Source organism: Syngnathus acus, chromosome 16, assembly GCF_901709675.1.
Source record: "Syngnathus acus chromosome 16, fSynAcu1.2, whole genome shotgun sequence".
Classification (NCBI taxonomy): Eukaryota; Metazoa; Chordata; class Actinopteri; order Syngnathiformes; family Syngnathidae; genus Syngnathus; species Syngnathus acus.
In genome coordinates, this window is record NC_051101.1 from 6,847,008 (window position 1) to 6,874,588 (window position 27,581).

A 27,581-nucleotide genomic window follows, 5' to 3' on the forward strand; every position below is an offset into this window, starting at 1 on the left:
CTCTAAATGGGTCAAGCCAGCTCTTAAGACGCAGTCACGTATCCTGTACGAATTCAATTTGACCGAAAGAAAAATAATCATTCAGTACAGTTCTGCAGCCTCCGATCTTCTTTAAAACCCACAGCGTGCAACGATGTCAGATGCCTGCAGGTGTCGTCCAATGTCCGTCGAACAAGGTGGCTGCCAGCAGCGTGCGATGTACAGTGAGGCAGCTGTGGTTGTATTTTGCTTCCCTGACTCGCAGCCACTGTAGTGTTGCAGAACTTGACATCCAGCATCACAAGGCTGCACGGTCACCTCAAAGCGGGACGATTTCAATTACAGGTAAGGAAACTTTATACTGTGATTTATTTCAATGCATTGTTAAATATCGGAGCAGTGTTGTGGTGACGCTGCTAACTGGTGTGGCTAAGTGCTAGTCAGCTGCGCGGTATGGGGTCTGACTTTGGGCCGGTGGAAGTTGCTGTGCAGAGTTTTACCAAGCGATCAGCACCGTGCATCACTGCAGATGAGCTAGCAAGGATGTTAGCTGCAAGCATGCTAGTGCTGCTGGTTTGCATCGACGCAGCGGGGCCATCGCACCAATAGGCGTCCTCGTCCTCCGACTGCCCCCAAGGGTAACGGGGTTGTCCCGCTGTCTGACCTGCGTGATGGGGACGAGCTTTGAGCGCCCTCAGGGGAGAGGAACACAGGTGTGCTTGGCACTGGCATGCATTCATGATCTAGCTAACTGAGAAGCTAGAATGGACTTCTTATTTTCAATTCTGAGCGATGTCACGTTATAGACCAGGGAGTCAGGGACTGATCGACTTTTTTGCGTTAATGCACAGATGCAGTGGTACCTGGTAACTCAGTGCAAAAACAGGTGTAGGTTATTGGAAAGAAAATTATTTAAAAATAAAAACCCAACAATAATTTGTTTCTCTGTCCCTGACAGAAGTTTTGTACACATGCTACCTTAGAATAAATATAAATTCTCACTGATGCTGAGCAATTCATCAAATGATCGCAATTTAATAAAATACAATTTTCAAATTGCAAATTTTTTAGTTATGTATAATTGTATTCCTTTGGCATTTCATGTAGAAATTAATTCACGTATAATTGTATTCCTTTGACATTTCATATAGAAATTACAGTACAGTGTTGTAATACAGTAGAAGTGCAATCCACATGTTTACATTTCAAGGTTTTATGAAACATGAAAAATTGAAATGATAAACCCACGTTTTGTTTGCGTTATTGTTGTAATCTTACAAAATTATTTTGCATCACTCAGTGGTGCTGTATCTGAACTGTGCTGGAAATTCAAATTGTCTGGTTCTTTTAAAATTTAGTAGGTTGACTTGAATCTGATGAAACTAGTGCTTATACAGCTAGTGGGTGAACAATCGAACATGATTTAATCAAGAAAAGGAAAGTTCATTATGTGGTGAAGTTAAAGACTGGACTGTATAATAGACTAATGTTCCTGTCTTGTAGTCTGTGTGTATGCTTTTCATGGCTCATTGTGCAAAAGTCTCACGAAATGTCAGTTTTTTTTTGTTCATCTTAGTTCTCATTAGTGTATGTGTTTATGCGTGTGCGTTTACCCTTTACCAATTAGCAGCTTCTCACCTCCTGAGGCGAGTGTGTGAGACTCGACAGGGCTTGCTGGCCTTCACCTGAACTCCTTCACACACATTTACACACACCACTCAAGAGCACCGTTGTCCTACTCAGACACATTCAGAACCTGATCTGCAGCCAGTTGTGCATAATGCCGCCTTGTCTGTCTCCGAGCCCATGTGACACACAAATGGGACTTGTATTGTGTTGCCGAAGAGAAGGCGCGAGACAGGCGAAGACGAGTGCCAGCCTGCGCCAGAGTGTGTGCCTTTGTCTAGCTTGTGTACAGATACACTCTGTCTCCTGTGCTTTCATGCCTTTAGCGATTGTTAGTGTGTATTTTTGGGGGCTGAAAATCACTGAAAGAACATTTTGAATTAAAAATTGGCATTGCACAGGATTATTAAAACATAAGATTTAATTTATCACACCAAGTCACTGATAGTGAGCCCCATTCAATCACCTGACATCACAGTTTGATTGTTTAATCAGTGTCAGTGTGATTGTGGGTTTCTTGATAGCTACTAGAGATCGGACTCGCACCCAAAATGCTGGTTTGCTATTCAGGTTGATGTCTAAAAACGAGTTGTTTTGTTCTTTCTGGGGAAAAAAAAACCCCCACATCGTTCTCCGACGGATGAATAATCCAAATTGATCAAAATGGGAAATGGTTTTCTATTGTACTGGACAGCCACCAGTGTTCAGTACAATTTTAAGTCCCAAAACCCGTCAGTCTTTATTTTTAGTTTAAAATGGCTGGCTATGATCCTACTTTGCATTGTGGCCAAAGGGATAATCCAGGTTAGTTCTTACTTATTATTCCTATTGGTGTACATAATACCCCCTTGGCTCATCAAGTAGAAAATGTGCTGCATCCTCCCATTTAAAGGTTGTAAACATTGTGATGTAATTTATGGGGCACAGCTTAGCTGGAGGCAAAACATCCAGCTCGCTCGCTTGAATATGTCGTTTAGCACATTTCAACAGAGTGTATACATAGTAATGCAAAAAAAAAAACGGTCATTTGAGTGAATACGTGAGTAAACTCACTCTGCACGACCGTAAATGTTACTTTAAAAAGTTGACTCTGACAATATTTACCAAGACCTACACCCTCACTGGATGATTGATGGATGATTTGACAGGACTGCCCACCGTGTATTGGCCGGATATTCCCCAAATCTCCTCACAGGAAAACATCTTGAATGGACAACCAAAAGATTTGAAGATTTGTAATGTACCCCATGACAGGTCATCGGTTCAGGGTCCAAGGTGCATGCTGCTCATCTCCCAAGTCTAATGGATGGCTTTCACGTGAACCCGAATCGGATAAGTGTTATTGAAAATGAACGGATGGACGGTTTTGTAATACTACCCAATAAGTCCCAGGGGCTCAGGTGTTTCATTTTCCTATTGTATTTCATCATTCTGCATAAAAGACGCCCTTGACAATGACTCCACTTTGATGAGAGATTTTCCCCAGCTGCTGTTACTATGGGAAAAAATAGCTGAAGTCAAACTAGCTGTGTTGTATCTTGCATGCATGTTTTCTCTGTGCTTGCAGCACGGCTTTCCCCAATATTTCGCGTTTGTTAGCATAATTCAACTTTTTCTATAAGTTTTGCATGTGCCTTGTGATTCGCTGTCAATCAGTTCAGAAGTCAGGGTTTACTTTACCCGATGCTCAAATTCAGGGCTGCAGCTGAATCATGACCCAAGTGAGAATAAGTTGTACAGAAAATGGATGGATGGATGTTTATCGTGAAGTTCCAAAATTTGTGTGTATGTATGTGTGTAATCATCATAGACAAGTTTAACTTTTTTTTACACATGATTTCATTATATTATTACTATAGACTGTTATTATGTACTATGTAGCATGTTGTCTTATCAAAAAAACATACATTTTAGTTGGTGGTTTATTGTGGGCTAGAACATATTAATCAATAAAAGAAAGATGATTAAGAGTGTTTTGGTCATGGAAAGAATTAAACTCGTAAGTCAAAGCGTCACTTCAACAAAAGTCTTAATCAAATTTGAATGACACACGAAGAATACCCCAGTTCATTACGTAATCACTTCCACCCGGATTCTCCAATATGGTTTTTCCCCTTTCATTCGGCATCATGGCTGTAGCACCTGATTTCTGAAGGACTAGTAAAAAATCTCCAGTTTTCTTTCTTTCTAAGACTTGGTGATTTATTGTGTGCTGCTGTACTTAATACTTCTCAACTCATCTGTGATAATTCAATGAAACAATGGAGACTGTCAACATAAACCAGGAGATTTAATGCACACGACTGACACACGGGGCACCCTTTATAGATCTCTCACTAGTGTGTTTGTGTGTAGGTGTGTGTACAACACTAGTTGTAGAAGGCAGGGTTGTTTTCTGGCTTTGCCCGGTGCATTATTGATGTAGTCTGTGACTGTGTGCTGTGCAGACCATACTTTAATATGTCGAAAGTAAGGTACTTTGAACTCCTGCTGAACTTGCCGGGAATGAGACCAGACATAGCAAAGAGGGGCCTGTCTCGGTCTGGCCTTACATGGCAGTTTCTTCAACCTGTAGAACAGGAGTGGCCCGATTCTGGTGACATATGACTGCATTTTAATGAGACCGGGTCCCAGAGCGAGAATCAGTTGATTAAAATAGGCTCATGAGCTGGAAATGGTTTAATACAGTGTGCCTTAGCAAGGTGCTCACTGTCGCTGCAGGGGGATTGGTCACACAGGAAACACGGTTGACCTGCCACGGATGCAAGTATGAACCTAACGCCATTCAGCAAGATATTTCGAGACCTCTGCTCTGATCCATTTTAGGGGAGCTGGAGCCCATTTGAGCAGACCTTGAGTGAAAAATGGTCACCACTTGCCAGTCAATCACATGACACGTACTTTAGAGACGGAAAAGACAAGCTGCCTGCATGGAAGTGTGGCTAATGAACCACAACCTCATGAGTGACTCTACTATATTATTAATGAAATTGAATGGCTTCTACATACACTTTCATTTGACCAAGAAGGTACTTATTGACTAATGACTTACAAAGACTTAGTGGTTCTTTTTTTTAAATCGTATTTTATTAAAATACATTTCAAACTCTTATTTTATTTTGCATTTCATATTTCTTGTAGTCTGATGCTACCTCGTCTGGCACATTGATGCCCACATTGCAGCAAATATTCAAGTGTCTTGCTTTGAGTCTGTTGCAAAGGTTTATCATCTTGAAAACTGAAAAGAAAAAAAATCTTTCATGAGAATATTTGAGGTTTTCTGATACAAACATGATATTAATTGTGCCTTTCTGATTTTGAGTGCATCTGCAGTCTGGACAAAGATTGACTTCACTCTGAGCCAGTGCCACGCATATGACTTATTTTACAGAATAGTCTTGCTTAGCAGATCTGAGCCAAGTGAGTTTGCCCAGTCACTGCAGATCAAAAACTAAATGTGTTTTTCGAAAGATTAGCTATGGCAAGTTTAAAGTATTAGCTGTAATGGAAATGTCTCAAGGGGACCCAACCTCCTCATGGCCAAGACCCCAATGCCAGACCTCCACACCATGCTGTTTCCTCACCCAACTTCAAAAGGAACATATCACCAGGGAATGCCACCATCTTGCTTTATCGTGGGTTTGCGAACCCTTTTGGAACAAACAAACACGCGATAAGGAGGCTTACGTTGTCACCTAAAAAGCAAACCCAGACCACGGGTTGTGTATTCAAAGTGCCCTGAAACAGACATTGTGGCATCTTTCCAGCTTTGAAGATGTTAGAAGACCTGATAAAGATTCCATCGTCTCAGCAGGGGTCAACCGCAACCAACTTGGCACTGCTGGACCAAGACTGACCCCCACGGATGGACGTAAGAAGTACAGCTACAACTTTCTATGCCGTGTTACCTAACAAATATTGATTGAAATGCAATATATCTGAACGTATGCTCGTCTAACATTTACTGTGCTTAACCTGCTAGATTTGCATTGATGAATCGGCCAGGCCATGCTAATAATCATTTTTTTGCTTATGTTAGGACACAACAGTGTAGATATGTTCCCGAAAATCCGCTCCCGATTTCGTGATTGTTAAAATGAGATGTTCCCAGCCTTGGTAATAAGTTGATGTTAAAAAAAAAAATTGTGCAATTCACTAAGGTTTTAGCAGATCAGTTAAATAGACTCAAATCTTTAGAAAAGAATTTGGCCTTGCCTGAAACTTTGTCACTTCGCCCCGCTCCCGGTCGAGAGATAGAAAGACGACCTTTTCATCTCTCGCTCTCGACATTTTTAGCTCTCTCAAACAGTTTAGAAGCGAAATCATTCAGATTGCGGAGAACATATCGTACAGAAAATGTTCGACTTGATTTCCCGTTTAACTGGTCTGATGCTCGACTAGACCTTTGTCAACACTGCCAGTTTGTGCATGTATACGTGGGCGAACAACATATGGCACTAAACATACAAACATGTTAGCTTGTCTGGTGGCACCGCTTCCTGTGCCTCCGGGCAGATGGTGCCTTACTGGACCCTGAGGAGCAAGAGATTCTCTTGCCTGCCTCATTCTATTGCTTTGGCACTTACTTGCTGGTTGGTGCCATCTATCACAGCAGAAGCACATTTCTCTATTTGCAATGTAGATGTGATTAGAATATGGACTTTCAGTGAAATTGTCATTAATAGGAGCCTCGAAAGCAGGCGTGTCAAACTCCTAGTCATAGCTTCTTTCGGAGGGCCATTATGACTGTCAACCCAAATAAATGTATGAGCACCTCATATTATATACAGTAAAAGCTACAAAACAAACTGACAAATAACTCGTTTTCAAATCAGACGAGTAAAAACTGGTCAAATATTTAAAAAAAAGATATTGAAAGTGAAGACAATTTGCAATTCTAGTAATGACACGAATTTGATGCACAATTTGTCTTCGCGGGCCACATAAAATGATGTGGCGGGCTGTATCTGGCCCCTGGGCCTTGACTTTGACACCGGTGCTCTAAAGCATTGTACTGCAATGGAGTTTGATTTCTTGTTTTATTGGATTTTGATAAATCAGGTGCTAAATCCAGAGGATAAATTCTTTTGTTGTCTGTTTGCTTGAAAATATATACTTTGCAGTTGGACAACTGAAACTGTTCGTGACGTATCAAGTGTGATTTTAAACTTGATATTTGCACTTTTCATACCTATTGCATCTGGCTTAGTGGTGGAAATGCACATCCCTTCTGTGCTTTTTTTCAGTTCAATCAGAAGAAAAGTTCCTGATGTGTTGTTATTTCAGAATGTTCGGGCTACGGATGGAACCGCAAGACGTTTATCTGGCACAGTAAATTGAAATTCAATTGAAACTCTGCTGCCCTTCACCAAGACACATTGCTTACACACCCTGCTCATTTCCGTATCACTGCATGTTGCCACCCATCAGTGCTGCCACTACTACTAGCATACATACATCAGTGGCGTACAACACACTCTGTCATGTGTGAAATGGGCTGAGGTTGATCTCTGCCCTGAGAGAAGGAGAGACAAGAGTTTTAAATGTATCTCTCTGAAGGGCTGGACTGGAAGAAGACGAACAAGAAAAAAAAAGCCATGAAGAGGTTTGCAAGAGGATGGAATGACAGGGTCGGGGAAAATTGACAAAGAGGAGCTCCTCTGCAGAATAAATGAGAGTGAAGAATGAAAGTAATATGTGGTGGTGAAGAGTAGGACGAGGATGGTGGTAGGTGAGGGTGGCAAATTGAGGGTTCACAAAAGCATGCCACTTTTCAGCAAATCAAATAGACCAATCTATCAAGTCTAGTATTTTAAAAATATTTTAGATGGTGATTTTCACACATGAGAAGTAGACTTGTATCTCACAAGAATATTTCATTAATGAACAGTTTCCATATTTCAGAGTCTGCAATGGTGTGTACTCCACCAAATGATTTCAAAGGAACCCTGCCCATCATGACAAATGGATCTCAAAATACAAACACTGACCTGTACTATTAAAATACTTTGTTAGACATGTATAATCATTTATTGTAAGTTAAAAAAAAGTCCGGTTTGTTAGCATCCTAACCTGACACACCATAGTCGGCATATTTTTCATGTCTGCAATGCATTTTGGGATGATGACTAAATACAATGCCCATATTGCTGCCCTCTGGCGAGCAAAGGAAAACAACAACTAGAATCAGGAGTCAAAAAAATGAAAGAAGTAAAAAAAAAAAATTGCCATAAAATGCCCGACTCTGCCACTTCTGAATGTATTTTTCCAATCAAAAGGCAATGAAGAAAGTGAGTGAAGCCTCCATAGCCTTGTACGTACTATATATGAACGGAATGACTATGCCGCTTACTTGCCGTCGCGAGCAGTGAAGCCACCAATGGCCCACTCTCTAAACCAGCCTACCTTGAATACATAGAATTCTTTGTGGCATTTTCATATTATTCTCTATCTCTATAGCAAAAATACCACAGTGGGTCGCATACGGTTGTACCGGTAAGTCCTTGAGAAGTGCATATTTCATTAATAAGAATGCAATCTACATTTTTTTCTTATAAGGTATTAAGAAGGAAGCTGTAATGTGGATGTGCCAACCACTACTTCATTTTTGTATATACTGCATGTATGAAAATATGTATACTCGTTGGTGGCGATGGAGGTCATACGGGCACGCAAGAGGGAAGTCAAATGCAGGAAACCTCATTCCAGGTGATGGTCGCTATGGTAGAAAGGATATTGAACAGTAGAAATGTCGACGTGAGACAGAAGCACTGCGCAACACTGCTGCAGGAACTTTGACTGACAGCAATAACCTGACGACTGACATTTCTGTCTGCTGGCCGGCTATATGAGCACTTGCCTCAGTGTCCCCCGTGTTTATCTTTACGAATGTCTCCCTCTTTCAGTAATGCAGCATTATGATGGCTCCTAGTGCCGTCATCCATTGGCGATTCTGTTGTCCCACTGTTTCGTGATTTACTATATGCTACAGATGTTTGTTGTAGTGTAAAATTGTGTTTATTACTCGTCAAACTGCAAGTGCCTTTTTCCCTCTATGTAACTTTACTGAAGTATACTGAATGAATGGCATTGTGCACACTGCCAAGAATGTTCGCTGATGATAGTGAAACACATTTTATCACCGCGGTCTCATGCTTCGAGCCACAAATAACCCATGAAGGACAAATAGCTCTCCCCATTCTTCTTTGCTCTTGGACTGCTGTGCATATTCATAGGTTAAGGTAAAATGCATTAATAAACACAGCAGGGTCATAATGGGTCTGTCCAAGTGTCCTCCTTCTCTCTCTCTCTCAACAAGGTCATGTGTGATAAGCTTCGGAGGAAAAGACCTGTGTGTAACTAGACTATGGCAGAGTCCTCATAAACAGCCCTACAAAGAAGTCATATTTGTTGGCTGTGCTGCAATGCAGCATAGTTTTGTTCTCTCTGCTCCCTCTCTCCCTCTTTTGTCTTCCTCGCTCCGTCTCTCACCTTTATCTCCCTCCCATTACCCATTACCGCTTTACTTTTCTTGCTTCAGGGCTTTCGGTTGTAGAAATGATAAACGCATTAACTGCAACCACTTCTATTACGGTGTTTCTTACAAACAGGAATGTTGTGTCTGTGTCCAGAAAACTGCAGAGATAAGCTTGCGTGAAATATGCGAAAGCTGGCTTCCGCCCGGGAGAAATGTGTTTGTCGCCTCCTCATTTCGATGTTTTCACTAACTTGGAATAAGGGTTGCCGGATTTTAGATTCTTTTAAGTTGACATAATGCGATGAAAGTCGAGTTGATGTCAACAATTTAATGATGTCATTGTATTTGTTCACAAGAATGCTATAGACTCTTCTCAGATCACAAAGCGATATTAGAGTCAATAACAAGCAGGTATTTATCTGTTTCAACTTTGCATATTCTGCATGTTATGTTAGGAGCTGCATTTGCTGTCTTGCCACAAGATTGGGGATGTCAAGTTTTATGAATAGGCCCCAGAAGATGGACAGAATGTAAGCAAACAGCACAAGCACAAACAGCTAACAAAGACGAAGGAATTGCTTTTTAATTAGCCGAAGAAAGGTAGTCATGGCATTTTAATTCTATCAAATTTATATTATATGTAATTGTTATAAAATATATATAGTATCTAATAATAATATTATTATAATAATAATAATAACAATGATGACAATAATAATAGATATAAGTTAAGAAAAAGTTACGGAATGTTTTATAATAAGAGATTCTGTCTGCATCCTGCTGACAAGATTGTTTAGATAGAAGATAATTATCTCTCTTTTTTTTTAATCAAGGGTTGTGTGTTATATTAATTGATTATATCTGGAAATATTCAGACGATCTCCCTCCCTTTTCACCGCCGTATAAGGCACAAGTCGTGATACCTATGTTTTGCAATTTCAAGTCTACTTCCCGCAGGTGGCAAAACACTAACACAGCCATTGTGTTCACTTGCAGAAGCCATAGGTCAGACAGACCCTGTGAGCTCACCTGACTCCCACTCGGTGTCTGCTTAATTCTCTTCCCCCATTGTCAGCCACTTCAGGCTCATCATCTCATGCTCTGTCTCAGCCCCTCTGTCTGTCACTGCCACAATCCTCTGGCATTAAGCGCCCACATGTCTAGACTGCTGTTGGTGCGTGTCATCTCTGTGGCATTGGCCACCTGCCACTCTGTATGAGTTTTGTTTCTGCTTTCTTGAGGGTTTAAGGTATAGCTTTGAGCCATTTCCCCTCTTTCACTTCCAGAATGGGTTTGTATTGAATTTATCTGGAATTGACAGGCAGACCTGCTGTTTGTAATGATTCACTCGATGAGAGGTGCCAAAAAAATCCATTACAGCTAAATGATCATCGGGGGTGTTTATATTGCAGTGGGGGGAGAAGTAAATTAAGATGGGTCACTTGGTGATGTGTGTTATTAAACTGAAGCAAATCTTGCAGCTGATAAGGATTTTGTTCCCAGCAAGAATGAGAATATGCAATTACACTTAAATATGTTGTTTTAAATATGACATTTACACAAATTATCCTGCGAACGACTGCAAACTGTGATGACAAAATAACCCACGAAATATAGTTTTGTTTTGCAATGATGTCCAAATTTCACTGCAATGTGTGATGAATGCACCATTAATGCATGTGACAAAAAGTCCTGTTCCTATTGGATTTTTCCCAGGTGCTCTTGTGAAAGATGTTTTTGGTTCATGAATGTTTAATTGCTCCAAAAAAAAAATTAAATTGTAGTGCCACCTCTTAGCTTTATCTGGTAATTTTATACATGGACTGGCTGTGGGTTTTGTGAACTGTGAGGCTTCATTGCTCCTGTTTAATGACCATAAAACTGGGAAGGGATTCATATTCAACAAACTAATTGCTTTTGTTGCTTGAATCCAAAGTAACAAGGCTAATGTTCACGCCAACCTTGTAGTAGCCTGCTTGAAAGGTAAAATTAATTCTGGTTTTATCAAATGATTTGGATGTAGCCCAGGGAGCTCGGAGGGATGGAAAAACAAATATTTGAATTCACACTTTCTCTGTACATGTTGAGCTTCCTATCACAGTCCAAATATGTGAATGTCAGGTTAACTGGTGTGAATGGAACTGAATGGCTTCTCTATTTGTCAGGGTGGAGATTTTTTTTTACATTCATATGAGTTGAATAAGTATAGGGTTGTCTAAATTTTACATTTTGTACCGAGAAGCTACTTCAGCTTCAGCTTCTGCAATAATCATAAAAATAATTTATTCCTTGGTTGCAGAATATCTCATTAATATTGCACTGTACCCAATTGATCGCCTGCTGTTAAATTTTTCCGTGGAAAGCTAATAGTGGGTTTTTCTCTTTTTAATAAAATGTTTCATAGTGTTATTTTCCCCGCTACACTTTTTAAACTGATGAATTACCGGCACGTCTTGAAGAAGATAATGAAACTTTTATCCTTTTAATTCAATATTTTCCAATGCGTATTTTTCAAATCAATGCCTTTTTTTTGTGTGTTACCATGTAAAACACACCCACTGTTCAAACACATGATTTCATTTTGTCATTTTTAGTACCAGGAGACATTCAATGGGTGCAATTTGATTTTCATGCCTCCCCCAGTAACATTAGCTGGTAATGACACTTCTTTCAGCTCATTAAAATATTCGGGATTCAACAAGCAACATGGAGTTTGTACAAGCCGAGCGGTGATGGAAGCGACTTTATAGCACTTTACATTTCGGTATTTCAGTATCTTTTATTTTATTTTAGATTTCTTTGTACAAAGGACATCTGGTTGGGCTCACATTGTAGTTACAGCAGCACTCATTTAATGTTTGGCATGTTACTAACAAGTTTGTCTTGTAGTTACTGTAAGCTGATCAAAGGTAAAGACTCAGAGTGGTTTCAATATATTAGAAATAGACTTTAACTGCCGTGTTGATGTGATGGCCTTGGTGTTCTCAGAGTGGACTCAATATATTAGAAATAGACTTTAACTGCCATACTGATTTTGTGGCACACTCTTATGTTAGACAGTGTCAGGAAGAAATTAAAATACAACGTAACCTTTACAGCTTAACCCAATTTGACACCATCTTAACTTTTGAATGCACACGTCAAACTGTTTAATGTCTCGGTATGTTTTGCAGCAGTTGGTGTTCTTTTGAAAGGAGCGGAATGACACATTTCCAAAGGTCTTTACAGTAGAATGTCAAATAAAATTCACTGAGGGTCTTTGTTCCTGACCCTACAGGCAAAGCATGATGGTTAAAATTCCAAACCTGATGCGGTTCGAATATTTAAAGCAGCATGGTGTTTGTAGTATTTAATTTAATGACGCAGAATAGGAAAAGATGAATTACACCAGATAAAATCGAGAAAATGACTGGTTAAAATGAATAGAAGAGAGAAAATATGGAACAAATGGACAGTGAAAGTGCAGCATTTAATCTAGACTGGTTAGATTCATGTCTTTATTTCCCACTTAGACCACAAAATCAGTGAGTCTGTATGTACACAAATTGTGACACTTAAGACAAGTGCAAAAGTGAACAGTTTCAAACAAAGATACACACTCAAGTACTGAATCCATCAGGTAACTTGGTGGGGGAAAAAAAACCTTGCACTAAAGTGCAAAGGTAAGCAAAAACGTTTTTATGTGTGTTAATGCAAGCTTGCAAGTACTAAGATCTCTCCTGGACACTTTATATTTCTTTGTGACTCCCAAAAAGTGTGGTATCTTTTCCTCAAGCTGTTAAGGAATTGGATTTTTGTCATAATGTAAGTGTTGATGTACTGTACACACACGTCTTGGTCCATGAGGCTCTTAAGTCCAACCACAAACCTTAAGGCTTTTTGTATACAGGAGAAAATGGGGGTAAATAAAAGATGAGTGGATAGCCGAAAGAGCCAGTGCTAATAGCTGTCAAAGTAAGGGCAAGGAAGGTAAAATAGAGAGCGATAGAACAACGCAAAGAAAGAGAAGAATGTGCATCCTTTTTGGTATTGCTTCACACAACTTTCGAACCATCAGAAACTCAAATGACTTTATAACGACCTTACAGTGCAACAAGTATGAAGGTTTGGAATTTTATCTGATAATAAAGAATGACTGAAATCAGTCTAGATTTCAAAACCTCTCAACTTTTCTTCTCTATTTGAAGTGCAAATTCTATTACCCTGTTCACATTCAATAGGGACCAGAGTTTATCCATTTTGAACCCAACTCGCAGCAGATCTTACTGCACTTGATAAAGCGGTGCTGCTGACGTTGACTGGTAATAGTATCTCTCCGTACTTCCTGTCGGGCCCTATCACATCTTCACTTAAATCTGCCTGGCATCAGAGCATTCAAGTCTCACCGAAGCAAAGCTGAGGTGTGACAGGCGCTTATACTTCAGCGCTGTAAGGTTATTTTTCAAGAAGATACATTCCTGTGTAGCGCTGCCTTCGTGTGGAGATAGCAGAGCGCCAATCTAATCGTTATCCTTAAGAAGGTGATTTATTCATTTGTTCAGAATGATGCTGCCTTGGCTGAGCAACACACCACCGCACCAGAGTATGGTCTTGGCTGCAAATGAATATATGAAGCCGAAACTATTTGGTATGCAGCGCCTGGATAAACAGGGAGCAAAGTGCAAAAATGGTTCTTGATCATTAAAAAAAAAAAATCTCTGTGCTAAAAAAATATTTAGAGTCAGACTAGACAGGTCAACCATAAGCTCCAGTTCTTGTCATACAGTTCATAGTTTTAAGTCAAATTTATAAGATTTCTAAATGTGTTAAAAGGTTGCTGCTGTTGAATTTGAACAAAAACAATGAAACATTCTCAACTTCTTCTTGATGACTTGCGTCAAGGTGCCGAGTGAGATGGAGATGAAACTTAGCCTAAGAATGTTGGTTCAAAATCTAAGCCACTCCTTTTTCCCCATCACGCTTTGAATCATGCCACTTTAAATGTAACAGTTAATTTATAGATTTTTGCTCAAGAGTTTAATGCCGCCAATAGATTTGCCAATAGTCTCGTCACATCGAACCAATGAAATTACAAAACACATCATAGTGAAAGGCGGAGCACTAGTTAGCACGTCCGCCCCACAGTTCAGAGGTTGCACGTTCGATTCCACTTCCGGCCCTCCCTGTGTGGAATTTGCAATGTCCTCCCTGTGCCTGCGTGGGTTTTCTCCGGGTACTCCGGTTTAAAAGTTCAAGTTCTTTAACTTTACCCCGATTTCCTCCCTCATCCCGAAAACATGTTTGATAGGTCGATTGAGCACTCCAAATTGCCCATAGGTGCGCGTGCAAATGGTTGTTCATCTCTGTGTGCCCTGCGATCAGAACCGGTTGCCGTTCAGGGTGTCCCCCGCCGACTGCTCGATGACTGCTGGGATAGGCTCCAGCGCCCCCGCGACCCCCATGGGGACAAGCATGGATGGATGGATGGATCATAGTGAACAAATAAAACTTTCTGCTGTCATTTACGTAACTTCATGGGAGGCTTGGATGACAAAATCTTTTACGGAAACAAGCATGATTTTGAACAAAACCACGTTTCGGAACGTGTACCTTTTTGAAGCAAACCTACTGGCCCCTTTTATTCAACACAACTCTCGTTGAACTCCGAAAAGCTTGGACTGCTGTTGGATGAAGAGAACTCACCGAATTCCTACTGTTTAACTAGCCGTGTTGGGCAATAAAGCGTTTACTAGTGTTTAAGGTAATTAAAATTTTAAAATAAACACACACATATATACGCATTTGTTTTTATGGCAGATTTAGCTGTTGCGTACTTGGATCACAAAATGAAATAAATGCAAATAATAAGCTATTTTTTGCAGCAACATCAGTTCCAATTTGAGTCATTTGATGGCTTTGTGAACATCCATTAAATTTATGTTCAACAAGGTAACACTGTGTACCCATGAATGTAGGGTAAAAGCACAACTTGTCTTTTAAGCAGTGTACAAATGGAAGATTATTTTTAACGACACGGAGCAATATTACTAGCCAAGTAAAAGTAGGCCGAACACAATTGAGTCATTGATGAGAGTGGAAGTACATTGCAGATTCTGACTGAAGTGCTTTGTGCAACCCCTATGCTGGACTTTCAATGAGTGCATACACAGTGCTTGTATTTGTGGGCTTCCAAGTGAAAGAATTTTTTTTTTTATTAAATTAAATGACATTTCCCTGGTTGGTATTACTTGCTCTCGTATTTTTTGATCAAAAAAGGTGCAAGAAACGGTGACTTTTATGAACGTTGTATTGTTGATACGCTTCACTCTTCTGCCGATTTTAATTAAAAGTACAATTCATGTGCTGCAACACATTCACTGGCTCATTGTGTGTGCGTGTATGTGTGTTGATGAGTTTATTCATGTTTTCTGCTTTTTTACCTGCATCCCATCATCATTGCCAGCAGGTGCTGTACCCAGTTTTGTCTGTGCAAGGCTGATAAAACCTAGTAAAATTATAGTCAGTGGGGCAGAAACCAAATGCTGCCTCTGGGTTTTGAAACATGTGTGATGTAACTGTGCTGTGACTCTTGGGGGGGGGGGTGACCAGCTCAGTATCATCAGACTGACAAAGAGCAAAGCATTTTTGTGTTTGCAAATGTGCAAAAATATTTTTTCCAGAACAGCTTCAACCATATATATATATATATATATATATATATATATATTTCACACAACTTAGTCACAGTTTGCTGCTAAAAAAATTTAAAAAAAAAAGAGATTTTTAAAAAAAAAATTTTAGCAGCAAACTGTGACTCTAAGTTGTGTGAAATAATGACATCCAGGTCAATTCCTCAAGTATAACTGCAGCAGTGTACTCAGTACTGCTGATGAAAGTAAATATTGAAGTGTAAATTTGCTCACAGCTCAGGTTTCAATATTCACCGCGAATGGTATCTTTAGTAAGCACGCTATGAGAGCAATGAGAACAATGAGGGCGATGATGGGTCATGAAGGGCTTTGAGTACCTATCCTTTTTCACGAATATTGCCCGATGACGATCGGTCACCGATCAAAGCGCATCTAATACATATCAAAAAGTAGAAACAAACAATTGGGCAGTGGTAAAATAGCAAAAAGTGCCAGACTGCTTATAAGCTTGCAACCTTTTCGTAGTTCCGTGCTGTTCTTTGAATTATACAGTTCTTGTTGGAAGAAAAAGCAGAAAATCATAAAAGAGGGCATAAAAATACTGATGTAAAACAGAAACTCTGATAGAAGCAGGCGGGCAGACCGAAAATGTCATTTCGACAATTCCCTCCATTCCCCTCTGCCGTATAAATGGTGATTCGCTAAAGAAATCACAGACAAATGAGGAACCTCCGACTAAATAGATCTGCATGCAATAGAAGGCTTCATATTCACTTCCATCTCACACACACACACACACACACACACACACTCATGCATACTCGCAAGCCAGACAGTGTTTATGAAGTGCAGCCTCAGTGAGTCCATCAAGTCTAATGATTCCCTCCTGGTTGCTTCTGTCAGCATCGTCTCCCTCCTCGCCTGCATCGCTCCATCACTCCCCTCCTCCCTCCCTGCATTAGCCCTCTCTCCCTTCCATTTTCACATCCCTCCTTTCCCTGGCTGAAGTTTTTTTGCATTCATGTCTACTGTGCCAGACAGGCTCTTTTTCTCGCTTTTTTTTTTTTATTTCATTTACTCCCTTCCTTGCCTTTTCTTCCTTTCCTTTCCTCACCCACGTTGTTCTATTCTTCGCCGCTCGCCTTCAACCCATCCGAAATCTCCCTTCATCCTGTTAGTCATTCCTCTCCCCTTTTCTTTTTTTTCCCCTGTCTGTTACATCCCAAATCGTAGCATCATCTTCCTAGGCAAATTGACAGCTTTGCCTGCATTAAAACCATGTTGGAAATAGCAGGTATCTTTGTGTGACTCATTTTTCAAATATGTTGTGTTTACAGTGACAGCAGACAAGCCTTTGCCACATGTAGATCTTGATAAAAAAAAAGAAAAATACATGTAGATTAGCTGGATTAGTGATTCCCAAGAAGGGTGTCGTGACACACTGTGTGCTGTTAGATCTCCTAATGGGTGCTGTGGGAAATGATGCAGAGTTTCACTTAATATGAGCTGAAATGACTATTAATTATAAATACATCTTCATTCATCTATCAATGATGCCAGACATGTCTAGTGACAGCCAGAACAATTAATTCCAATTAAATAAACTCGTGCATCCACCCGTCATTGCTTTCAGTGAGTATATCACCTGTCTTTCATTAAACAGATCTGCATGTCAAAAAAAGGTAAACCCATTTATATTTTAAATTATTCACTATATTCAGGGATTTTGCAGTGATTATTATTCCACATGGACTATCACTGCAGATAATGCGTATTAGTTTAGGATCATTTAACACTTTAGTATTTTAGTATCATTTAGTAAAGCCTACCACTGCTCGATAGAACAACTTTCTTCTTCTTTAAACGCTAGCACGTCAATGGTCTCTGTCACGGAACACCAGAGAGGCTAACACACACACGCACACAGACACACCATTCAACAAATATTCAAGTGTTTCACATTAGAAGAGTGACCCCAATAGAAGAAAAATAATATGTGCACCTCACATGCATATATTATTGGTATTCTGCAACCTCTGCGATAAATGAGTGAACTGTAAACTTGCACGGTTAGTGTAAGATCTTTCTCTTGCACACTCTGGAGGCTGTACAAAGGTCTGGCACCTCTTAAAGGTGAACGTCTTAGATCTGCTGGTAACGATGGGTGATGACTGTTCCCGGGCGACTCGGCTGTTCGTGTCGACGGGAGGTGCGAGACGTGGCCCCTATACTGTACGCCCACAGCCCAACCATCCCTACTGCATTATAATGACGCCTGAATTTGGACATTATATCGTATTAATTAGTGGAACATAAAGGCTCAGCGCCAGTCGACTTTTTCCTCACCTGTGCGGAGCATTCACACCTGCTAATGGAGGCTTGGAGTTGAAGTGCCAATCATAAACAATCCAGTCAAAATAATGGGCTGTGCGTTAGAGGTTTTTCTGTATTTGTTCATATTTGTACCATGCACATTGTGTTGCTAGGCAACCTGATCAACATGAACTCTCTTTGCATCAGTTCCCAAGCATTCAGTCATGAGCATCGTATATGGATTAAATTACCCGTATTGGATTCCATCCATCCATCCATCCATCCATCCATCCATCCATCCATCCATCCATCCATCCATCCATCCATCCATCCATCCATTTTCTACCGCTTAGATGCCCCCTCATTGGTGAGATGTTCCGTGTGTGTCCCACCGGAAGGAAGCCATGGCTCTGCTTCCTCAATGGAAGGCCTGTCGGTTGAATTGAGTTCTTCGAACTATTTTCACCGACTCACAATGTCCCGAGTCGAGGTGAGCAGCACCCTGTTCCCACGATACACAGGTGCACTGCCTCCCCCTCCCGAGGCGTTGGATGGTGGACCAGAATTTCCTCAACGCCCGAGTTTACTCTATATTATCGTTGTTTTTGTTACAGCTACATTCTACTAAACTGCATATGTCCTGTATTTGTCCTATGTCACAAATCAGCACTTTTAATTAACTGTCAATTCATCTATTGATAATTGAAATGATTGCCAATCAGTGTTCATCTTTATCAAATGATAAAGCCACAAAAAAAACCCACACTAGAAAATCCAATCAAGAATAAGGATGAATGTATCTACATATGTTTTTCCCAATGGTGTTTATGTCGAAAGTATGGCAGAGAAATTGCTTGAAAGATGAAGTAGTCTTGTTAAAATGTCTTCGTTCAGTCGCTCTTTTACTTAGTAATGTTCAATGTAATTAATTGAATTTGAATTTATAGAATGTGAAAACTAGTGCTCAAGGTTCACTGAAATATGTGGACGTTAGAATAGTTTCGATCAGTTGATTCATGTGCTTTTAGCCCATATAAAATATAAGAATTAAATAATGAGAATTATAAAAAAAAACTGGTTTTCAATGTGAATGCTTTTGCTGTTATGTAAACGTTTTCATTTAAGAAAAAATAATTAAATATGCATTTGCTGTTGAACAGTGGAGAATGTCAACTCTCTCATGAAGCTGAATAACCTCACGTACCAAACACCACAATAGGCCATGCTCCATTTGATTAATTAAACAGCTAAATCCGGCATATTCAGTACCGTAATTTTCGGACTATAAGTCGCACCGGAGTATAAGTCGCACCAGCCATAAAATGCCCAAAAAAGTGAAAAAAAACCATATATATGTATATAAATCGCTCCTGAGTATAAGTCGCCCCCCCACCCAAACTATGAAAAAAAACCGTGACTTATAGTCCGAAAATTACGGTACTATGTTTGTGAATTACCACTGCAGATATATTCAATGCCGTTGTGTGCTATCAACGGCTGATTTGATGTCATTTTCCACTTGCTTTTAGCTGTGCATCTTTGTTTGAGTAAAAAAGAAACATTCACTTCTTAACTACATTTCAAATCAAAAAGGCAAACGTATGCATGATGTAGTTAACAATACAGCATAAACAATGCGTCCAATGATTTCAATGACTCTTAATTATAAATAAGTTGAGACTGCTGCATAGACTTAACCCATGTTCAAATGATTTCCCTGCACAGAAAGAAAACACTCCAAACACTGACTATGTATGAGCAAAAAGAGAGTGTAAGTGTCTCAACTCATGAAATTTGTGAAGGTTAAAAAAGTAAGATCAAATCACTGCAGCTATCCCACCAGCAGACTTTTTTGGCTGTTTTTCAATTTACAGTTAATGAGAAATTCAGCTACCGCTCTCTGTTCTGTTGTTAGTCTTTCTCCTCTTCAATCTCACAGCATCTTTAATACCTTTGCCGTTCAGCCTGTCTGAGCCACGGTGGCTCATTTGTATAAATAGCTTACCACCGCGTGTGTGTGTGTTTGTGACTGCCCTTGTGTCCGCGTGTGCGTAAGGCAGTTTGTCAGTGTGTACATGTTGCTTTGCCTACTGAAAAATAACGACACTACAATTGAAAAAAACAAAACAATAAAATGCAAATAAAATGCTTTAAAAACACACAAAGTTAACTGCAACAACATCTTATGTTTAGAATGCTAAAAGTAACTCTAATTACTATGATGGAAATTGCCAAACATCATGCATGAGCTTTCGCGGTTTGTTTGAAATGGAATTATTTCTGGATTGCTGCGCATCAGTACAAAGACTCGAGCTTGTCTGAAGAAATTTCACAGTAAACAAAGATTTTCAAAATTGTAGTTCCTAAGCCATTGGCTGCAGTGCTGTGCCACCACTAAAATCCTTTTCACACTGCATTCAGCTATTTATTGTGTATGGGGTTGGGAGAATGGAGCGTTGCTGGATGGTACGGAGTAGCACGGCGCAGCAAGAGGACTTCTGCTGTGATGGCAAAGTGCCTAAATATGGCGGCTCGATAAAGGTTAGGAAACACTGATCCATATTTTTACCATCAAGAAGAAAAAGCCTACACTTGCAGAGAGAATTGGCGGAAGAGGGACAAAGTACAGTGACGTAAAGAAAAAGTCACTCTCCAGCCCCGTCCTCCATAAAATAATTTGCAACATTCTTGGAGCACAATATCCCACAAGGCCAACTGTGTTCCTTCACGTCTTTGTTTTGTCCTCTATTTAAAATCCCCGCAGCACATTTCGCATAAGACAAGTTTTGTTGGTCCCTTATTACCTTGCTAATGTTGTCATTGTCAAAATCAAGGTTACTGTATATACTGGTACAAAATAAATTGCAAATGTGTTTTTTGTTGAGTCCACCGCAAACGTCCGTGTACAGTGATGCTTTCACTTACAAGTTTAATTTGTCCCCTGACCAACTTAAATCAACCTTTGTCTTTGAAATGAATTTTTAAAAAGGCCTGAAAAGACCCGTCCCTCAACAATACCCATAAGTGTTTTTAACAAGAAAAGTAGCATGCAAGAGTAAAATAATTAATAGTATTGATATATTAGTATTGAGTATTCTCTATTTTGGAAAGGCAAAGATTTACAGTTTTGTTAAAGAAACAATGTGTATTATGTATTTTCTTGGCGTAAACCAAGCGTGAGTGGTAAAAAAGCTTGAAGCAAGCACAATGGCCTCTTTTTGAAAAATTGTTCAAGATCTTCCGTTGGGTTTGCATGTTCTCCCCATTCCTGCGTGGGTTTTTTGCAGCTACTCCGGCTTCCTTCCACATTTCAAAAACATGCATGTTAGGTTTATTGGTGATTTCCCCAAGGTGCAAATGTGAGTGTGAATCCTTGTGTGTGCTCTGTGACCGGCTGCTGTTCCAGGGTGTGCTGGGCCAATTTCTTAAAGTCTGCTGGGAGAGCCTTCACCTCACCCGCAGCCCTAATGAAAATGTATGGATAAATTATATAGGTTAAAACACCAAAGAATTCACTGCACATATTTATGAATGAATGCTTTAACCCTGTCCAGTGGCAGAGGCAGTTTTTGGGACCCCTTTGTTATCACGAGGCTCGATTCAAGAAGATCGTGCATTACAACTGGGAACATTCGGTCTCCTTTTTTCATCTGTTTGCAACAAATTGCCCATCAATTCACTGTGTGTGTGTGTGTGTGTGTGTGTGTGTGTGTGCGTGCGTTTGTGCATGCGTGCGTGCAAATGCATGCTCCTGTTTATGTGCGCATGTGTGTTGCATCGGTGCCATCATTCCGTTCGTGTTTAGTCTGAGGAATTTATTTCCTTCCAGACAGTTAGACTGTTCTCTGGAGAGCGGGTCATTCTGTTTGACTCTGCTGCCTGTCTGATTTTCGTTTGAACTTTAAGAACATATATTTCCCTCCACTCCCCAGACACTTGCCTTGACTCTTCTCAGTCGGATTTTTGTGATTGTTGTATAACAAGAAGAGCAGGTCTGGTCAGAAAACTATTAACAGTATAATACAGGAGACACATACTATATGCTATCCTTTTATTTTTATTTTTTTCTATTCTGGTTGCATTGATTCATAAATATACATGAAACCAGTCCGTGATGCAATAAAGTTGTACGGTTGGCCATGTAAATCTTTTGCAGCTCATCGGAAATCCCAAGTCTTTTCGTAGAATAGTGGGCTAATTTTTCCCATTTTTAACTTTTCTCTCTTTATATTGCTCCGTTGTCCTCTGTCATTGCAGCTATTGAAACCTTCAAACTGTGTGCCTTTCCATACCAGTGATGATACATAGCCTGATGAATCTCCTTCAAATATGTCAACTCAGCTGGCAGACAGCGTGAGACAGACAGGAGTGTGATAAATGACGCCTGACGCTCATCTTTGTTTGATTTGACTGCCATTTTTCTTTTTTTGTTTGCCTCATTTCACATTTTCAAACCATTTTGACTTTGCCGGTGATTGATACATTTGCTCATTTTTCCAAAGGCAAATGATTATATGCATGAATGTCATCATAAGTCAATTCAGTTAATTGTTTACCGTAGTAAAACAGCTTCAATAGAATCAATTCAATTACGTGAGTCGAGTGTCATCTTGACAGAACTCTTGTTTTTGGGAATTATTGTACAAATGTCTTGTAAATAGTGCAGACTTTTTATTCTCCAGTACAAGAAACAAATCAGTTGATACGTGTTTATATTGACATTCTTGTCAAATTTAAGGCCCGCTCCTATTCTTTGGGGGGGTTTCCAAGAGAATTTTTTTGCACTACCAAAAACCTATGTATTAAGACTTTCCATATTTGTAGCAATCAATAACTTGTGCGAGCATCAAGTTCCAGAATAAATGAGCCGAGAGTGAGGAGGTGCAATGTTTTGCTTAAGGGCAACTTGATAGCAAAGTAGCATTGTAATAAAAGCAAGTGTGGGAGTTTCTACATTTTTTTCTTGTTTGCAAAAGGCTTTAAAGCACTGATCAGCCTGTCCTAAGTCAACTCCTTAACCACGATTCAAACGCAATCTGCAGACTTGCTAATCGCGAGTCTATTGTGCTGCCTGCATCACAGACAGATATAGAAAAAGGAGTCAGAAAATGCATTTTAATTAGTCGTTGAAAAGATGCTAATCTGCATCCTGACTTTGTCAAGGTGCCCTTAGCAATGCTGGAAGGGGGGATTCATTTTATCCACTGAGTAACTTTAAAAAGTCCTTGCTTTGTGTTCCTGTCAAACAAAGCAGCTGAATCTTTACTAAGGTGCAAGACGCTAGATGCTGGGCCCACCCTTAATAAGCCTCCGTGAACTGCACGCTGGCCACTGGCCAAGATCGTCAACCTGAAGTACAGTACAGATGGGACTAATGAAGTAGAGTAAAGTGGATCTCTCATTAATCATCAGTGGTGTTATCTTCGTCCATCTGTGTGTGAAAAAGTGTCTGTCCTTAAGTGATCTACGAGCACATTACCAAAAGCTTCTGAGGACTTAGTGATGTACTTAAAGTCATTAATTGGAGCTATTTTGTGAAAACTATCATTCAAGTAACTCATCTACAGGAAACATCTCACCTAACAAGTAAAATCAGTAATTGAACTGAAAGTAAGAGGTCATGCATGCCTACGTGCCACAGACAATGTTCTCGTTGTTTATAACATACAGCAGAACTGTCAAACTCATTTCTGCTGCGGACCGCATCCTCGTCGTAGGTTCCCACGGAGGGCCATTATGACTGTCAACGAATTTATGAATAATTGATTTGGAAATCAGAGACTAGTAGAAACTGTTGAAATATTTTTAAATGATGAATGGTAATAAATATTGCCAGCAATATATATATATTTTTTAAAGTAAACAATTTGTAATTTTAGTATTGACACATGAAGTTGATGCACATTTTGTCTTTGCGGGCCACATAAAATGATGTGGTGGGCCGTATCCGGCCCCCGGGCCTTGGGTTTGACACCCATGACATACAGCCTATGTGCCATTAAAGCTGCTGGGCACCTTGACAGCAGTCACGATGCAGACTGGCATCACTTCAAAAACTGCCATTTCTTCAACAGCACTCTGGTGGGATTTCGACTATGAAATTTGCTTGGACCCCCAGGTGCCTGGTCAAATAATTGACTTTTAGGTATTTTTAGGTACCAGGATTTTTTTTTTACCGCATTTCCACCCGTCCCCTGTAGGGAACTCGTCATTAATCTTTATTGAAATTTTTCGAAATATTTTTTGAGTTTGTACACTTGGCCCCGCCACCCCAAGGAAAAAATATCTGCCTGTGACTCAAATGCTTCCCAAGCCCCAAGTACTTCCAGATGAGTGTTGCAGTGAGATGCTATGCCACGAGCAGCATCTTTAGCATATTGCTGTCTACAACCTGGCAGAAGTAGAACAGAAAGATGCTCCGTGAGGGTGTCGAAAATATTTTGTGTTATATAACTGTGTTGCTTTGTTTCCCTTGGCAATATTACAAAAATAAGGGGGGAGGGGTAATTCACTCACGCATGATACTTTGAGCTCATGATGGACATATAGTGAATTCTAAGTTTCAGTATGATTTGTTACATCTATCTAGTTGAAAGTTGATTTTACATTGTGCATTTTTAAACCTTGAAAGCAACATTTGACAAACGTATTGTGCATTGAACCTAGTGATGGCCCTCAGCAGTGTTCTTGTCTGAATGTTTATATCAGCAGCAAAAAAATGGAAACTCACCCAGACACTGCTCTGTCCATATTTACCTTTTAGTAGAAACAAACTTGAACCTCATTTATAACACTGTTGAGTTGTTGAGTGAAGCAATTGATTTTCCTCAACCCACCACTAGTAGCCATGAGTCAGACAAAGTACAAACAAATGGGGGTTGCATATTGAAACGATTATTTTCCGGGCAGAACTCTCGACACCGAAGGAGCATCTCACTTGTTTCCTTGCTGTGCAATCATATTCATGGTATGCTTGCCATTTCAGCGGGATAAACCTCATGCCAGTTTGTGCTTCTCTCTCTCTTGCTCTCTCATACACACAAAGGTATCATATTAAGTTTCTCCTTTCCAAAACAATGCAAAGTCTTATCCAACCCAGGTTAAATTGTTATTCTGTACTGATACACCAACCATCGGCATTGACCATGCATAGGTTATTTGGAATGTAAGAAGATTAATTACAATAAATAAAGGCCAAAAAAGGACACATAGTGTTCAGTTTGAATCTCAGATGGCAGGTGCACTGTATGTGCAAAAGCTTAAAGGATCCAAACTTTGCAAAGAGACGTAATGTCCTCAGATGACCGGAGCGCACACGCAAACATGTCCACCCTGAGGTCAAATTCCATCATCACAAGCTGGATTTGGATTGCTTGTCATGTCAGCTGGCTGCCCTCAGCTACCCCGCTGCACAGCTGGATTCACACGCACACACACGGAATAGCGACAGTATGTAAATTGTAGTTGGAGCTGTAGTATTTTGTCCTTAGATGACCTTTGACATAATGAACTGACTTCTATGGGAGTCTGGTGGGGAAACATGTTTTGAGCACTGACGACATTTCATTGGAATTTTTTCAGATAACATAAACATTTTTTAATGGATATAATAAATCATACTCACCAGTGATGCTTATTATTTATAAACAAAATCCATCCTCATTTACTAGCTGTTGCTGCTTTAGGAGTAGCAGATAAATTCTTGTACACATTGAAACAACAAAGCCAACTACTGTGCAGTGTTGGCTGACCTACAGTATCCTCAAAAAGTTTTGTTTTTCTTGAAAAGATTGCCTTGAATGAATTCGCAATAACATTCATCCTCTGTTTTGAGCTGCTCCAATCAACCAATCAGAGGCTGGAAAGGTGCTGAGGTCATTCTGAGCCATTGCAAAGGCACTGAGTGTTGAATTTAAAATCTGATTGGCTCAAAGAAATAGTCATGCTGTGACTGAAAGCTGTGACGCCAAGACACACAAAGAAGCTAATGTATAATACGATTCATCGAAGTTCTAAATGTTGGTCAGTGGCTCTGATGTTTTGGCCAGCCGCCCTGACTGCACGCCACTGATATCATCCCTCCTCTTGTTTTCTTATAAGCTAACGTTCGAAATGACTACGACTCAGCTTTACCAGGTTTGAGCGTGTTCCTTTGCTGTCCCATTTGTCTGAGCACAGGCTGTCATGTGTAACTGTGTTGTGATAAGGCCTGATAAAAGCAGGAAAGCAGAGCAGAGATGTGTCAAGCTCTTCCAAACCACAGACAGGGCGTGTGTTTGTTTATCTTCTGTCTGCTTTTGACGCCAACATGGTCCCTCCTTCCCGTATTCTCCCATCTTGTTACCGCTTCTTTTCTCTTTCAAACCCACGCTGCTCATTCTATGTCTGATTTCCGCCCCCATCGCATCTATCCGCTTCATAATCATGGGAGGGGTTTTCATGCTTTTGTTTATTATGTGGTTGCTTTTGCAAGTTTCTTTTTTGGGGGGGTTGCCGTTTGTAAGCCTTTTCTTGCTCAACAACCTCTACTACTTTGATACTTTGTTTTTATCCTGATTTTCTTCCGCTCTTATTTTCACTTGAATGCTCTCAGGAGCAACGCCAATTGAACTGCAGTTTCCCCTCTGTCATTCACTGATCCCCCAAACCCACAAAAAAGCTCCTTCGGTTTTGTGGTATTTAATTTCTTTCCACGATCCAAAAGAGCGGTACTTAGCACTTTTGAAATGTAAATAAAGTTTTGTTTTTTCAGCAGCTGTAGCCTCCTCCGCTAGCCCTGTTTATCAGGCCGACTTCAAAGTGCCACATGGTGCTCTATCTCTCCCCTGTTCTGTGAAATAGGGTCACGGGCGGCGCTTGGCTTTCAGAGAAACTTTTTTCCTTTCATGTAAGAACCTTGTGGGTGAGGGGAACTAAAAGGGGCCATGCCAGGCAGCCACCCACCTCCCATACAATTGGCGACACACACTCACACACTTGTGGATCGTCGTCTGCTCTGTATGTCAAAGGGCTGTGAGTGGGAGGTTATGGATGATAGTTATTTTGGTGGCAGCAGTTAGTCTAGGATGGGATGTTTTCATTTCACCTGTTGTTTCACTGAGATTTTCCCTCTGTTCTCTTATTGTCCTCTCCAGCTGTAATGGTGCCAGTGTGAGCGTTTGAGACTGCACCAACAGGACAAATGACAGAGGAAAGACAGTGAGAGCCAAATTGCACACATTGGAGAAGGACAAGGCCGCACGTTGATTAGACCGTGACTGAGGCCGAGAAGACGGAGGCAGACGCACGCTACGAGAATCTGCTGGAAATGGATGAGATGCTTGTCTGCAGACAGACAGATTAAGAGGTGTGCCAAAAATTCATGCTATTGCCCATGACTGCCAGCCTCGGAGGATGGACTGCAGTTGAGCCACGTCATACTCTCAAACATCCTTAACCTTCATTCACCCTCGTTGGCTAAGACTCCAGACTCAAATTGCTGGCTCCAACCCAGGAAAATACTTCATCGCACTCATCCGCACACTACCCTCTTTAACAGTTACTTTGTGACTTCTTGA

At 40.3% G+C, this 27,581-nt stretch overlaps 1 protein-coding gene across 1 annotated transcript in view; it reads left to right on the forward strand.

Annotated features, from left to right (window-relative positions):
* Window positions 1–172: 172 nt before the first annotated feature.
* The window catches only part of LOC119135344 (low-density lipoprotein receptor class A domain-containing protein 4-like), a 93,007-nt gene continuing 65,598 nt past the window's right edge, over window positions 173–27,581 (forward strand). The window contains exons 1-3 of the mRNA XM_037272833.1: window positions 173–324; window positions 5,373–5,476; window positions 27,159–27,370. The gene's annotated coding sequence lies outside the window, so the exon portion shown is untranslated. The remainder of the gene's footprint in view (window positions 325–5,372; window positions 5,477–27,158; window positions 27,371–27,581) is intronic.